Source organism: Marmota monax, unplaced genomic scaffold, assembly GCF_021218885.2.
Source record: "Marmota monax isolate L192 unplaced genomic scaffold, Marmota_monax_Labrador192_F-V1.1 WCK01_AAM20220418_F8-fsc00080, whole genome shotgun sequence".
NCBI classification, from domain to species: Eukaryota; Metazoa; Chordata; class Mammalia; order Rodentia; family Sciuridae; genus Marmota; species Marmota monax.
This window is the reverse complement of record NW_026694750.1, coordinates 4049912-4066064: the sequence shown is the minus strand read 5'-3', so window position 1 is coordinate 4066064 and position 16153 is coordinate 4049912. Positions and strand designations below refer to the sequence as shown.

General features: G+C 59.9%; 1 protein-coding gene across 17 annotated transcripts in view; it reads left to right on the top strand.

Annotated features, from left to right (window-relative positions):
• Positions 1–16153, top strand: part of Camta1 (calmodulin binding transcription activator 1) — a 767538-nt gene that overhangs the window by 541430 nt on the left and 209955 nt on the right. The window lies entirely within an intron of this gene.

Genomic DNA, 16153 nt, shown 5'->3' with positions numbered 1-16153 from the left:
TGATGTCTGGCACGGCGGGGGGTGGCGGGAGGCTGCCATGCCTGTGGAGGGAGGCCCCGCCTGCGTTCCTTGTGCACAGTGTTGCTGAGCCAGGGAGGGTCCCGCAGAGGCCCAGCCAGCCTTTTTCCAGTGGGTGGTCGTCTTGCCAGGTACAAGGTGCTGCCGTGTGGGTGGGAAGGTGAGGGAGCCTTCTGGTCAAGCTGGACCTCCTTGCAAAAACAGTCCACTGGTTTGCAGCTGCCCTTTGTACACACATCCCTTGGCCGGGCACTGCCCCTAAGGCCTTCCGGCTGTCTCTACCCAGGATGCTGCTGGAGGCCTTTCCTGCCTCCGTCCTGCCTTCTGCGCCCACTGGTGTTCAAGCTAGCAAAACTCTGGCCCTTGGTGGTTTGGGGATCCCTCCGACTGAGAGGTGTCGGTTGGGAGGGAACTGGCAGCGGGGACTTAGCCCCAGCTCCGGGTCAGGTGTGCAGAGAGACCGCATGTGTGGCAGAGCAGAGAGGCCACGGGTCCTGGGCAGGGTCCATGAGGCCCAGGGCCATCTGGAAGAGGAGGCCATCACTCAGTCTGGCCAAACCCTCTGTCCATGGCTCCCCCCAGCCCCAGCCTCCAAGCCCTTCCCTTTCTCCCTCGGTTCCCAGAAATAATTGTCTGTGGTTCAGCAAGTTCATTAAGAATGATGCCGAGACGACCGGGATGTGCTGATTGCAAGACACTGTTTCTGGTCGCTGTGCCTGATGTCAGTTGCCCTGGCCGTCAACCTGTGGCAGTTGACGTCAGAGTGCGGGGTTCATGATTGACAGACCTTGTGAGAGGACCTCAGTGCAGCCCCAGGGTTTGCTCTGGTGTCCTGTCGCCAGGCATTGCCCCGAAGGTGTTTCACCATGGGGCAGAGGGCTCCTCTCCTCTCCTGAGAGGGGGTGGCCTGCAGGACCCCACCTGGGAGCCGACCTGGAGATGTCAGAGCCGGCCCCTGTGACCCCGCACTCAGATTCTGGCTTTTGGAAGCAACATTTACTCCACGCAGCCTTCAGCCTGGGGAACGCCTTGCCGGGCCCCAGCCCGGGTCTGCCCCTCCATCTTCGTGCCCCTCCATCTTCGTGCCCTGCTCTGAACACTTCTTTGGCACTGCCTGCCTTCTTCATGCTCCCTGACACAGCTGGCACCTGCCCTGAGGACCACCCTCTCCTCCAGGCCTCCTCTGCGCCTGCCGCCACCTGCCACCCTCATCCCGTCCCACTCTTGTGCCGTTTTAATCCACTAAATCTGCTTTCCTGGGCGGGCGAGGGGCGAGTCCACACTTCCCTCACTCCTCTCGATGCCCAGGCCAGGAGGGCGCCTGCCGCCCGCCCCCGCGCTCCCTCCCTCCTGCCTCCATCCTCTGGCTTTGGACGGTGCAACCTGGCACAGCTCACGTGCACCTGCTTATCACCTTCCAGCCAGTGGGAAGCTGGAGTCCCCCAGGGCCAGTGTCACCGGTCAGATTCCTCGGTGGCTTTGCAGGGCCTCTGCTTCCCCTCCCCACTCTGGGGGTGTCTCCTCCCGCTCCTGACCTCAAGCATCACTCTGTTTCTGTGATCAGGTGAAAGGAGGGAATGGGCTCAGGTGTGGGGTGCCCGGGGCCAGCCTAGATGGCAATTGGAAGTCAAGGAGCTTAAGCCAAAGCAATTAGCGTCATGTCCTGCTGCAGAGCCAGGAGCCACCGTGACTGCTCGGGGCAATTGGTTCTGGTGCTCGTGGCTACACCATGATAATGACAGCCTGGTCAGGTGGCATTTCTCTGATATTAAATAGGAAACAAGCAGGAGACACGGCCCAGGTGGAAACTGGCTCAAGTTTGCCTCTGACACCAATTACCAGGAAAAGAGTCCGTGGGAGCAAAGGTGTCAGGGGAGTGCCCCCAGTGGGAGCTGAGGAGGCCACACAGGACACCTGAGAAGGTGCTGGGCAGGGCCTGAGTGGACCTCACCCCTCGCAGCCCACCACCTGCTAAGCCACTTGGCTGGCACCAGGCAACCTTCTAGAAAGTTGGGGGGGGCAGAGAGCTTGTGGGGCTGCCTCTGAAAAAGGAGGGTCCCTTGAGGAGCAGCCCACCCACTGGCCTCTGAAGCTCACTGGCCGTGAGCTCACCTCTGTTCTCCGACACCCTCCAATGGATGCCACCTCAGGGCCACTTAGCACAGCAGGGCTTCTACCCACACTGCCTGGGTTCTCTCTGCCTGGACTGGTCTGTCCCCCTAGTGTCCTGCACAGAGCATGAGCCACAGGACAGGAGGTATGGCTCTGCTGCAGCTGCTGCCCCCACCCCAGGACAAGGAAGGTGCAGGCCATGCGGACTGGGGCCAGGAGCACAGAGTCGGGGCCAGCACGCAGCGGGGTGCATGGCGAGGTGCGAGCATCTCTGAGCTGTGGGCTTCCTTTCAAGGGAGGCGCCGCCCCCGCAATCTGTCTGTGTCTGTCTCCGTGGGCATTTGTCCCTTCCGCTCCCCTCTCTTCCTGGCTAGTAAGCATCCCATGAGGAGGTAGGTGAGAGCGAGCAGGCAGCCCCCGGGGCAGGGCACCCAAGCCCTTTTGGCTCACGGATGAACACAGTCCTTGCTGTGACTGGTGGGAACATGCGAGGCCACCAGCCAGCTCAGAGGTGCTGGAAGGTAGGCTGCCCCTGCCCTGGGTGGTGTCTTGGGCCCCAGGTCACTCTGGGCCCAGAAGATCTGAGCTTGGTTCACTCCACTTCTCCAGCTAGCCAGGGCTTGAGCACCCAACATGGCCCCTGCTGACCTGGGACTACCCCGCAGGCAGGGGGCACAAATCGCCTTTGCTCAGACCATCAGCCTCCCTGGGGTCTCCTCCTGTCACAGGCAGGAGGGTCTCTGGGTCCACTGAGCCCAGAAGGAGCATGGCCAGGCTCAGGGTCACCCCATGGTCAGCAGTCGGGCAGGGATCCAGCCTTAGACAGCCCTGGCCTCTGCTCCCACTGTCTACAGGACTGTCACTGGAGCCGCTGGGACATGCGCTTGCTGGGCGAGGCAGTGCCCAGAGGCAGGCCAGACAGACAGAGGGCCCTCCGCCTCAGGCCGGCTGCTGCTGGCCCCTCCGATTTGGGGTTTTCTGGTGGCGATGGGAACAGGCGTCAGTGCCTCAGCTCCCTGCCGTCCACCACCCACCTCTGAACACTCTCCGCCTGACGTTCCCCCACCCTGAACGCAGGCCCCCTTCTCAGGCCAGACTTCCCAACAGATTCTGTAGTTTATTTGGAAACTATTTCTGCTTCTAATGAGTGTTTTCTTTTTACCCTTGTCCTCTAAAGCACATAATGAATGTTTTCCTGTGAGTGGAGCTGGGGGTGTGTCCCTGCGTGTCTGCCATGGCTGCGTCTGAGCTGCCTGGTGCCAACTCCAGCCTGCTGGGGCAGAGGCCACGGGAGCTCCAGCCTGCCCAGGCAGCATGCACAGAGGCTGGCAGGAAGACAGGGACCCTGGGGGCCGGGGAGACACTGGAACAGGGTGAGGTGGGGTGCTCCTGATCACTGGAGAACAGCAGGCGAGTCCAAGTTCTGCAATGTTCTGCTACTGAGAGGAGCACTGGATTCCGAGTCCCAGGAGCTGGCTCTAGTCCTGCCCAGCCACCCCGACCAGCAGCTGTGACCATACTCTGGCACCACTGGATGCCATTTGGCAGTAGAACTCCACCACACACCTCCGTGTCCCACAATCTCCCAAGCAACAGAGGCACAGCTGGTGCAGAGCTCTGAGGTCACTATGGCTGCCCCAGCTGCCCCTCATAGGGCACCATCATCTACCCCTTTTTATAAATGAGTCATTTGAAAGTAGAGATTGGACACAGGTCACAAATATGACCAGAAAGTGGGGTAGCTGAGGGCTTCCTGTCTGTCCATGGGCCTCTGTTAGCCCTGGTTCCCTAGAAGGAGTGGGCACAGGGACGCTGCTGCCACCTGGGGTGGGCACCAGGAAGCCAAGCTGCAGGGTTCGTGGTGGTGGCACGGAGCCCACCCAGGCCAGCCTCCATGGCCCAGGCACAGGGCCAACCCAGACCAGGCTCCGTGGCCCATCAGCTGAGTGCGAGGAAGGCCAGATGCAAGGAAGGCCTGGCCACCCCAAGGGCAGTGGCCTTCCTCTCCTGCCCCAGGCTGGCTGTGAGGCCCGACACAGCCTGCTGGCCCGTCCGCTATCTTGCAGGAGCCAGACAGTTAGATGGAGTGGACGCTCAGGCCGGAGCAGGTGCAGTGGCCTTCTTAGCATGGGACCCACAGATGGGACAGCTGTGACTGGACAGGCTCTGAGACCCAGGGGTCTGGCAGTCCTGACCAGGGCTGGGGCTCCTGCCAGGAGCCAAGGGAGGGGGCGGCCCGGCTCTGCAGCTACCAGAGGCCCTGCAGCTCCTCTGCTTCCCCCCCGGGACTCGGGGGGGGGCCTTTTAACAGGAACTCTGCGCCCCGGAGCCCGGCTGCCCTCCTCCTTCTGCTCCTGCAGGAGGAACCAGCCCCCAAGCCTGAGCCCCCCAGGCCCCCCCCCAGGCTCAGGCCGTCTCCCCCCCAAGACCCTTCTCCTCAGCCTGGAGGGAGAGGGAATGGCTCTGACCAGCTCCTTTGCCTCCCCAGTGTCCCACAGCCCCACCTGGACGCTGCCCCTGGCACTCAGGAAGGGCTCCCAGTGGTGAGTCAGGCAGGAAGAGCCAGAAGCCCAGGCGGGCAGCCAGAAACCACAGCCCCTCACCCGCCCCTGGCTTGGTCCTAGCAGTGAGCACACCACTCAGGGTAGGGTGGACTCTAGCCACAGGCGTCCCCTGGACACTGACAGAGTTTAAGGGGCATAGTTTCTCTTTTTCTTTCTCCTTCTTTTTTTTTATTAAACTGGAGACTACTGTAGCTTCATAAAAAATACCCGAGGCTTACTGCTCGGTAGCAGCTTTGGCTTCATTGGGGTGGACAGAAATGGCCGGGAAATGAAGCATGAGGAGCGTGCTCCGTGTGGCCCTTTAACAGCGCCCTGCCTGACCCCCATGGCGAGATTCCATGGGGCGCACCGTGACGTGAGGCTTTGTGGGGGTTAGAATACAGGAGGCACTGCTGCCGGCAGGCACTGTCCCACGGGGGACACTGACCTATGTGTTTCAAGGAAGTGAAGCCAGTTGGTGCCCGAGGGGCCCCTGGTCCCTATGCCCAGGTCGGTGGGGAGGAGAAGGTGCCTGGGCATCATGGATCCAGGAGCTAAGCCCAGGCCTGGCACCTCTGGTCTGATGTCAGCCGCAGAGAGCGAGCGGTGGCGGTGGCGGTGGCGGTGGCGGTGGCGGTGCAGAGGGCAGGCTGGGGCTGAGCTCCGCCCTGTTCACGCTTCTTCCTGCTGGTGCCTCAGGGAGGCCCAGCCCTGCCATGGGCCACCTGCCCCTGGTCAGGAACTCCACGTCCAGCAACCTTTGGTTCTCACGGCTGCCCAGGGAAGAGGAGGCCAGGGAGAGTGAGAGACCTACAGACGGGGCAGGCAGGGCGGTGCCCGTCCAGGCGCTTTGAAGAGGCGTGGCCTATTGTCCTGGCGCCAGGTGACTGGAGGGGAGGGAGCGTGGTCTGGAATCTGTCCTTCTCTGCTTTGGGCTCAGAAGAGGGTGCAAGGGAAGGGCCCCTGCCAAAGCTTCTCCCCGGCCACGGAGGCGACAGCCGCCACCATCCTCGTCAGAGGTAACAGCGATAGTCGCCATGGGCCTGGGCCTCTCGGCTGGTCTGTGAGGCTGCATATGTTACTGTCACCACATGGAAATGAGGCTGGGGGCACGTCGAGCACGTGCTGAGGTCGGCCATCAGCAAGCCTGCACGTGCAGGAGGGACACTGGCCCCAGACCAAAAACACTGTCACCTGGCAGTGCCTGCTGTCCAGCAGGAACAATATGCCTCCAGCAAATGCTTGTGTCACTGGGTATTGGGAGGAGAGCAGGGGCTGTGGCAGGAGACGGGCTTCACCAGGCCCCGCACTGCAGGAGAAGGGGCGGGTGGAGGATGCAGGGGGCCCAGGAGCCCCAGCTCTGGAGGATACAGACCAGGGTAATTAAATCCAAGCCGCGCCTGATAAGCCATCTGGAAGGATCTTTGTCTGGGGAAATGGGAGCAGCCACCCCTGAGGAGGGGAGCTCTTTTGCAGCCAGAAGGGCAAGGTTTGGAGAGGAGGAGAGGAGGGACGGTGGAAGCAGACAGATAACTCGTGAGCGGCCTTCTTGTTAGCTTGATTCTAAGCAGCAGCTTCCACATCTTTCTCCATTTAATGTCCCTTGAATAACGTGACGAGGAGATAAGGTAGACACCAGGAATTTACGGTACTATGCAAAAAATTGCTCAATTCCCTTAAGATTTCCGGACCCTTGCCAAGGCTGCACGGCAGAGCGGGTAGTATTTCCTCCGTAGACATCTTTGCTTGATTGCGATTTATGACGCCAAGGCCACTGCTGCACCCACGTAAAGCCTCCAGAAAATATGGCAGTTCCCCCAAAACGGCTATTACCCTCATGAGGAATGCCACTGGGCCTATTCTGGAAGATTCCCTCATCCTGATTCCACGCTTCCCCTTCCGCTGGGGACAGGGATGGAGGATTTGCTTTTTCATCTGGTTGCTTTGGATGGAGAGGGTGGGGTCAAGGGAGGTGGCAGCTACCTGACCTTCTCCTTGCAGAGTGCTGAGGGTAAAGGCTGCTTTTGTGGCCAGAGCCCTCTGGGGCAGGGAACCCTCTGCTCCCACCCAGTGGACAAGGCGGGCACTGAGTATAGGGGACGGCCCTGGGCTCCCTGCTTGGGACCATCAGTGTTTGAATTCACTTCCTCCTTTGCTAGCCGGGGGACTCTGGCCGAGTGACCCAACCTCTCTGATTCTTACTTCTTTTTCAGTAAAGTAGACATAAACTGCCTCCCTCCTAGGTCACCAGGGGGGCGGAGGAAGCACAACCCACGGAGCTCTCAGTGTCAGGCTTGGTGGACTCTGGACACACCAGCCTGCCAGCAGATTTACTCTGGGAGATTGGGCTGGGGGTGGCTGTGAGGGAGTCCTCTAGGAGGTCCCACCCAGACCCCCTTTCCAGTGGCAAAATGCAAGATCTGCCAGATGCACCTGAGATTGCAGACCCCGACTTCCCGTTTGCTCCGCAGCCCTGGGTAGGAACGCGCTGTCTGTTAAGGGACAGGAGCCTCTGCATTCTGGCAGTTTGTCTCCTGCGTCTCCCACCCAGCCCCCTCTGCTCCCTGCCCCACTGTGACAGGGACCATGGTGCACCTGGCCTGGCCTGCAAACCTCCCCCTGTCCTTCAGCCCTGGAGTCTGGGCTGCCCGGGGTTGGCCTGGAGGAAGGAAAGAGGCCGCTACCAGAGCTGTGGCTCCTTAGAGATGGGATTATTAATTAGTTATCATCCCAGCTTGTCAGTCTCTTAATCCTGCCGTCTGCAGAGGGCCATGCCTCCGTGGTGTGAGTGTCAGTGTGGCTAAGCAATCGCTTTTAATATAAAGGCAGAACAATGGGCCCTACAGTTTGGTTACTATCTTTATTTATCAAGCCAAACAATTCCTGCTCCCCTTTATAGCACATCCTTCAAAGATGAGGAGAATGCAAAAGCTGCTTAATTCCCTTCTAGATGGCTCATAATATGGGGCTTTTATTTAATTATCCTTTTCTTGTAATCTGCAGCTGACATTCTGTCCTGTATCCTAATCTTCTTTGGAGCAAAGGGGAAGCCATGCTTTCCAAACCAAAAGACAGGAGTTTGCCCGAGGAAGTGCTTTGCTGTGCCTCTGGGGGGCTCAAAGGGCCTGGGACGAAGTTCGGATGTGGTTTGATAGAGTGAAATGGGAAACGGGAGTCTCTGGTGACATGTTCCATGCAGATCACTCGGGCTTCCACTTGCACTCCAGCTGGGGACGCTGGTCTTCATGGGTGCCGCAGATCCTAGTCAAACAGGGAGGTCTCATGACATGGTGCCGTCACCGCTTTGCTCACCTCCAGTGGTTCAGCAGCTCTCAGGATGCAGTCTTCACACACCACGTGCTGAGGCTTATGGCGGATGGTTCTGGTTAGGCAGGTATGCACAGGTATATGCAGGTTATATACAGAGGTATACACTAATATATGTAGGTGTGCACAGGTATATGCAGGTGTTCACAGGTATGCCCAAGTGTACGCAGGTATGCATAGGTAGGCACAGATATATAGGTGTACACAGGCACGCACAGGTGTTCACAAGTATGCACAGGTGTACACAGGCACGCACAGGTGTATACAGGTATGCAGAGGTGGGCAGAGGCACGCACAGGTGTACACGGGTGTGCACAGGTGTGCAGAGGATCGCTGCTCCTCACGCCTCCCTCTCAGCTCTCCTGCTCCCTCCTGATGAGCAGGGCTTCCTGGGGGCTTCCTGCTTCCTTTTCCAGGTGCGCGGGTTCCCTGGGTGGGGAGTTGTGCAAGGCTCTACTTTCCTCTCCATCTTGAGAGAAGGCAGCTCCCAGCCTCCCCAGGCCTCCTCCTGGTCAGGCCCCGCCCCGTCCGTGCTTCTCCCTCACGCTTGCCCACCTGCTCCGTCCCCTCTCCCTCTCCAGTCACGGGGGAAGCGCCTCTCCCTTGCTGTCCTCACCTTCCGACCTCCCAGCAGCACTCACCAGGCCAGCCGATCCCTTCTTCTGGAACATTCTCTTCTGCTAAGATGTCCCCTGGCCACCTCCCTTGTGGCCTGACCTTTGCAGCCCCGTTTCTTCAGCTCCTCAGCGGGGGACCCCCTGAACTGCCCAGGTCTTCTCTCCTCGGTCCACACCTTCTTCTGGGATCTTCCCGTCCAGTCCCAGGGCTCTGAATGCCAGTGTCAGGGTGACACATCCACATTCGGCCTTCTGCCCTGACACGGCCCCTCCGCACCAGTGGTCACCCCGGCCACCCGCTCAGCCCCCTCTTGCAGGGACGATCTGCTCCTCAGACTCCCTCGGCCGCGGCGGTTCTCTCGAGATCCTCCAGGAGCCCCCTCTCCTCCCGGCCTCCGTGGCAGAGGACGGTCGCCACCCAGGGCTCAGGCCAGCCTCATTCCCCTTTCCCTGCTGCCCCGCCCCCCCCCCCGGGGGGACTCTGAGCCCCTATCCCCATCTCACTCTCGTTTTCTACCCCGGCCCAACCCTGGCTCCCCTGCCCGTGCCAGGGCCCTTTCCTCTCGGCGTGGTCCATGCCCAGGATGCAGCCACAGCAGCCAGTCGCGTCCTGCTCACATTCAGTACCTCCCAAACATCGCCAGGCATTTCAAGTAACAGCCACCGCCTTCCCCTGCCCTCCAGGGCCCGCCCCACCGGACCTTCACCTTCTTCCCTGCGCCTCCGGCCGCGCTGGCTGCTTCTGCTCCTCAGTAGAGCCCAGCGCCTGGGTGCCTCAGGACCCTTGGACATGCTCCTCCCTCTACCTGGAGGCCGATCTGGACCCTCCATGGTTGGCTAAGATGCAGGTCTCAGCTCAGCTGTCAGCTGTCATCAAAGCCCTTGGCGCCCCCAGCTCTCCGGCACAGCACTGCTCCCGGCTCCTGACATTTCATGATGAAGTGTTGGTTGAAGAGACACAGAAAAGTTGAAAGAATTTCACAAGCACCATATGCTGCCACCAGCCTCGACTGCTGGCATGGGCTCGCTCCTGTGTACACGCACCCAGCAGCCCTCCCCCAGGTCCTCGGCACACGTCTCCTCGACCCGGGGTCACGGTTTATGCATAGCTACGAATGAGCGGCCTCAGTGAGTTCCAGCCCACACCCGCACCGCCATGACGCCAGCCCACGTTCAGGTCGGGAATAAGACCATCCCTCCAGAAAGTTCCCTCATTCCCAGTCAGCCCCTCCCCCCACCGAGCACTAGTTTCTGCTGCTCTAGAGCCAGGTCCGAGTCGCGCAGGGTGCTCCTGGACCGCCTCTTTCCCTCAGTGTGACCCGCTTACACACCCCTCGTCCCTCCTTGGGCCTGGGTCCCGTCTTTCCAAAGCAAGCTCCAAGGGGCGGGGCGCCTCCCACCCAGCCCCCTCACTGTCCCAGTGCCTGCTACCAAGCTTAGCACACGACTGCTCCTTTGCTAGGTAGGTGTGATTGGTGTCTGGCCCACCCAGGAGGCAGGCTTCCCCAGGGCAGGCCAGGCCACGGCTTCCTGGGGCTTCTCCAGACTCCCACACGGCTGCAAAGGGGCCCCAGTTGTGCCCACAAGTACCAGAGTCAGAACAGGGTAGACTTCAGAAAGGACTAACTGTGCCTTCCCCTCCTTCAAACCCACCCCCCTCCATCCTCTGCCTGTCCTCCCGTAAAGGAAGAGTGTTGTGCCATAAACGGGCCTTGTGTGGCCGCAGTGAAGGTTCAGAGTCCTTGGGATGCCCAGGAAGGCTTGCCCTGGGGACACAAGGCAGAGCTTCCGTGAGGTTAGGTGGAGGAGTGAGAAGGACATCCAGAGCAGACGTGCTCGCTAAAAGATTTCTGGATTTAGAGACCAAGTTCTCAGGAAAACGGCCAGTTCTGAAGAAATGACCTCCCCTGGGGCTCTCTTTGCCTTTCTGTGTGGCTCTGGGGCTCAGGACACGCCTGTGGGAAGCCCCCACACCCTGTCCCAGAGGTGATAGGAAGTGTGCATCATGCCCCCCTGGGTGTGCCTGCCCCAAGCCCACCCTCCCTGGGGAAGGGTCTCTGGGTTTCCCAGGCCGACCACAGTCCCTGGAGGCCTGGAAAGAGGCCCTCTCTGATGCAGCTGTAAGGGCCAAGGCCTTGGTGGTCACTCGCCCGGGATCTTAGCCCCACTTCAGAGCCATGCAGAGCCGTGTCACTTGGGGCTAACCGGCCCCAACTTGAGCTCTCTTTCCTACCCTGGAACAGCGCGGTCCAGCATAAAGGTTCAGAAGCACTTGATGCGCCACACACAGGGCTGGACGCAGGCAGGACTGGGAGAATGACACTCAAGGCCGCTGTCATGAGGGCTCTGTTGTTACAACCCAGGCAATGATCCCCGCTGGAACCAACGGGGAAAGACACAGTCCCGGGCCCTTCCCTCTCTGTCACCAGAGCCTCACGCACGGCCCCTGCCAGGCTCTGCTCCGGCATCCACACAGACCTTGGCCTGGTGAAGATGTCCGCTCCCCACGCACCTGTCCCCAGCTCTAGGACCACCCCAGGACAGCGCAGGCCCGGATCCAGCTCGGTCCAAGAAGCCAGCATTCAGAAACCCTGCCAGCAGGCTGCCCACCCTCCGCCCGCCCGTGCCCTCCTGGCATCCTCTGACATCTCAGACTGAGACTGGCAGCCCCAGGGCATCCATTAGGCAGCCACTGGCTGCCATTTGTCACCCACATCTTCATCGCACCCACCCCCCAGGGCATGTGGAAGCCGTCACTTCTATGGCCGGGGCTCCCCCATCACACCGCCACTCCCTGCTTCCTGGAAGCCGCTGCTTTGGTGACAGTTGGGGGAGAGAGGGGGTTCCGGGCAGGGCGCCCCTTCAGCCAGAGTCGCATCCTGAAAGTTAAACTGTGCACAGTGCAGGGCGGACAGCTGCAGCGGAGTCCAGCCGCTTGGCCTCGGGCTGGGCGGACTCTGATGTTCCTTGTCAATGTCACTGGCAGGACCCTCCGTTGCAGGTGGAGTGTGAGATCCAGAAGGCGGCCTGCACTGCACAGGGACACTCCCTGCAGTCCCTGCTCCTTCCAGGCCAGGGGGTGGTCTCCCTGCACCCCAGAACTTGGGCAGTGCCAGCAGGACCTCACAGACCAGCTGCCTGACCCCCAGGGAGGTCAAGGGAACCAGTGACTTACCAGGAGCTGGGCTTGAACCCTGCTTCCTGACTGCTGGGCCAGGCCTCCTTCTGGGACACCCCTCCACCCGGAGACCCTATGATCCACAGCCTTTTTAACATTCCCGGCCAGCTCCCCGGCCGCCCCAGCATGCAACTCACCGCCCCCGCTGGTGCCTGATCAGAGAATGCACACTCCGACATTAGCCCAAGTCTAGCCTAATTAGACAAAAGATCATGTTGCTGCCAGCTCCAGAAATGACGCTCGAATCCACCTGCTGTGGGGATGGTGACTGCCTTGTTAGGAGTGAAGGGGGGGAGGCAGCCGGGTCTGCCCTGCAAGGCAGTGGTGTGCTGCTGAATGCCGAGCAACCCTAACCCTAACCCTAACCTGCCCACACCTGGTTGGGGGTTTGCCAGTTTCCATGCTGTCAATCTCGCACTGGAGCCAACTTGAAGTTACCAGGTGCTCTCCAGTGGCTGGCAGAGTTCTCCAAAACGTGTCAGGCAGTTCTCAGGAGCCGTCCAAGTGAGCGCCAGCACAGCTCTGTGTTCTTGCCTTGAGGGGCACAGGCCCGGAGACCCTGCCTACAGGGTCCAGCCTCCCAGGACTGGTTGGTGCCTCTCCTAAAGCTGACCACACTCACGCCTTGGGGAGGGAGAGGCAGGGCCTCCAGTGAGTCTCCACGGGGACGGGTAATCTGTCACCGAGCTGAGACGTGACTTCTAGGATGGTGTCTGTCCTCCTGTCCTGCAGCAGCTGCTGCACTCTGCTCCCCCAGACCCAAGGACCGTCTTAATCCCCAGCCCGCAGCCTACCCTGTCCCTGCTGTCCCCTCTCTCCTGTCTGGGATGGCCAGGGGTACTTTTCACTGGGTTGTGGGGATGCCGCTGTTGGGTGCTCTAGGATGGTCACAGTGGCAGTCTGGGGGAGCAGAGCCTTTCCTCCCAGGCTCCCCCTCCCAGGCAGGGTCCCACTCCTGAGATGCCCTTGAGAGAAATCCCCCAGGCCTGCCTTCCCACCACTCCCAAGATCTGGGTGTGAATCTGGCTCTGCCCCTTACTTCCTTGGGGAAGTAGCTTAAACTCTCTCCCTCAGTTTCCTGGCCCAAACCATAGAGGTGGTAATGACTCCTGTCCCAAAGGGTTACCGGGAGGGAGAACAAAACCGACCCGTGGAGCACTTAGCTGTGTGTTCACTCAGTGGTGGGTGCTGGTAACATCAGCTCTGGGTCGTTCTTGCCCGTCTTGTGCCGAGTACTTCTCATACCCCCACTTCCTGCAGCACACCACTGAGGACTCCCACCATTTATCCATGGGTTGACCATGGAGCAAAGCACATGTGGCCCCCAAGAGGTGGTAAGAAGGGCCAGCACTTTGGGGTAACAAAGCACCGTTCCAGGTCACGCTGTCCCCGGCCCTGAGGCCCTGCCAAGCCTTCCCAGATACTTAAGGAAGGAAAAGGAAAAATCAGTAACACTTACCCTGCCTTCATTTAAAATTCTAATGCTTTGCTCAAACCTTGGAATTTTGCATTGATTTTGATACTTCAGCACCTGGCACACAATGGCTTTGTCCTGTGGCTGAGCCCCTGTCAGCCCTGCGTTCCCACGCTCGTTCCCGCTCCCTCGGGGACACTGCTGCAGGCAGGGCCATGCTCCTGAGCACCCCAAATGGCTGAGCCGGGAGAACGCCTGCAGTAGCCTCTGTATGGACGGACCACCTGGTCCCTTCCACCCCACGTGGTCCCCCACAGCCTGGCTCAGGGGTGGTATTCAGTCCTTGACAAAGAACAGAGAAGCAAAGTTTCATAAAGAACCAGTGGCCCAAAGTCAGACTTCCCAGAGCATTCTTAGCCTCCACCCCAAGGAGGGGACACAGCCCCTGGCCTGTCCTCCACCTGCTCACTGCCTCTCATCTGGCCCTGTGCTGTGCTTCATCTGGGGCCTTCAGTGCCCTCTCTGTGCAGTTCTGCCACGGGACACCCCAGGCCTCACGGGGAGGCCCTGTAGCTATTTGTCAGAGCTGTGGTCACTTTCTGTTACCATCTCACCTCCTCCAAGGGACACGGACACAGAAATAGCTGCCTTTGTTTTTACTGGGACACTTCCCATCCCCCGTCTGGATTTCCCCTGGATTCCAGCTTCTGGGACCAGGGCCCACCTGCACTGGAAGCCAGTGCCGCTGTGAGGCTGGGCCAGAGTGTGGGGAGCTCTTGGTGGGATGTGGGGTGGGGCCTGGGGCACCCAGAGTGGGTCCAAGGCTGGTCCTGGGGTCCACACTACCCCAGCTTCACTGGAGGCCAAAGGCTGCAGTGGGGTGGGCGTCGGGGACGACAGACCCACCTTTTCTACCCAGCCTTTCTGCCTGTCTCCGCTCTCTCACTCACATGCCCATTACCCTACACATGTACAAATGCAAACACATACACACATACACATGTGCATGATATGCACACACACGCGTACACACACATGCACACACATACAGAGTATATGCATACAGACATGTATAGCACATGAGTATACACGATTCACACATGTACACACATATGTACCCGGGCACACGTAACACGTACATGTGTTCATGCATGTGCTACATATAACACACAGGTGTGCGATATACATGCACGTATACACATTAGACATTTACATGCACACACGTATATTCAGTATGTAATGCACTGATGTGTGCCTGTGTGCGCCTATACATGCATAGCACCCAATACTGCATACACATAAACACACGCACACATAACACACACACACACGCATACTTGTGCATATACAAGCCTTCTGTGTGCATCACATACATGCCCATCCATGCCCTGCCACCCCCAGTACCACCTCCTGGCTCCTCTGTAAGGAGGGTCACAGAGCCTGCATCCGGGCAGGGCCAAGGGCGCCCTGTCCAGCTAGGAGCAGGGAAAGGAGGCCCAGAGCCATCCTCCCCCAACACAAATGGCCCAGGAGCAGGAGCCAGCTCTCTCTGTGAATGAAGAGTGTTGGGGGTTACTTAGCAACACTTATTGCCATCTTCCTCACGTGGCAGAGAGGCGCCTATGAGTTGAAGGCCACGGGTTGGAGGGGAGGGCAAGTGCTCCTTCTGGGGTCAGGCGGATTTCCCACCCAGTCCCCCTGCTAGTCACCACTCCCAGGTTTTTCATGCAAACCGACCGACCACTGCCTGCTTCTCTGAGGATGCTGGCAGCCGGGGCTCTGGGGCTCTCGCTGCTGCTTAAGTTACCTGAATGAGAGGAGTCTGCTGGGTGGGGCATCCTAATGCAGAGAAAGTCGTTTCTACAGGGCGGTGGGAGCCCAGTTCCGTCTTCCAGCATCTGATGGAAGCACAGGGGTTTGGGGATTGCAGGTGGTAGGGAGGAAACTGATTGCACCTAAGCCACACACCTGCCCCTGACATGGACAGGTGACTCTGCTCCGCCTCAGCAGGATGCTTTAGCTCAGGCAGGAAGCCCCCAGGGTGAGCCCCTCCTCTGCACCAGCTCCCTTCAACAGGGCCTGCTAGCTCCCCTCTGCAGGAAAAACGCCACCTGCACCAAGCCTGCCTGCTGGGCCTGGCCCAGGCTCTGCCCCTAGGGTCCAGGGACCACTTCTTCCTGAGCAGCCCTCTGCTATCCTGCCCTGTCCTGCCTTACCCTCCCCACCCTCCCTGAAGGCAGACACCTTTAGGGAAACTGGGAAACGTTCTCAGTTGAATGTGGGTTCCGTGTTTGGACCCAGGCTCACTGGGAGTGGCGGCTCTCCCTGGCCACACAGCCTGAAGGCCAGAGACAGACAGGGGTCCCGGCTCCCCAGGGCCCAGGGTGCCCCACGGCACTGCCGTCTCCCTCTCACGTCTCACCATGTGGTGCTACTGCTTCCTGTAAGGACTTGTCCAGGAGACAAGGGACTCCCGCTCACTCGCTCCTGAGATGAGAGGCACAGGAGCAGCTCTCCTCTCCCCGTAGTTACCAGTCCTCAGGCCAAGTGGACGCTTAGGCCTTTCCAAGGGGCTTAGAAATCCTGTCCCCAAAGCTCTTCCCTGAGGGTAAAGTCGTCCTGGCCGTGGAAGGCCCAGACCCCGCTGGCCCCCCCGGGGTTCTGGACTGCTAGTGCTGGCCTCCACCCCTGCAGGCGGAGGCCGTTACCTGTTCCTCCAATAGCAGCGTGTCATGTGCCACTGGTGTCCTCCCACACGTGATACCGAGGCCATCCCACATGCCCCCTGGGGCACACGGTGGGTGGAGAGGTGTCACGCGGAGGAGCTGCTGCCCCCCCAGGACCAGGAGACCCTGTCCCCGGGAGGCACGACGATCTGGTTAGATGCCGCCAATGGTAACCAGGCCATGATGACTCCCGATCTCCTCCCACCAAGGACGTTCCC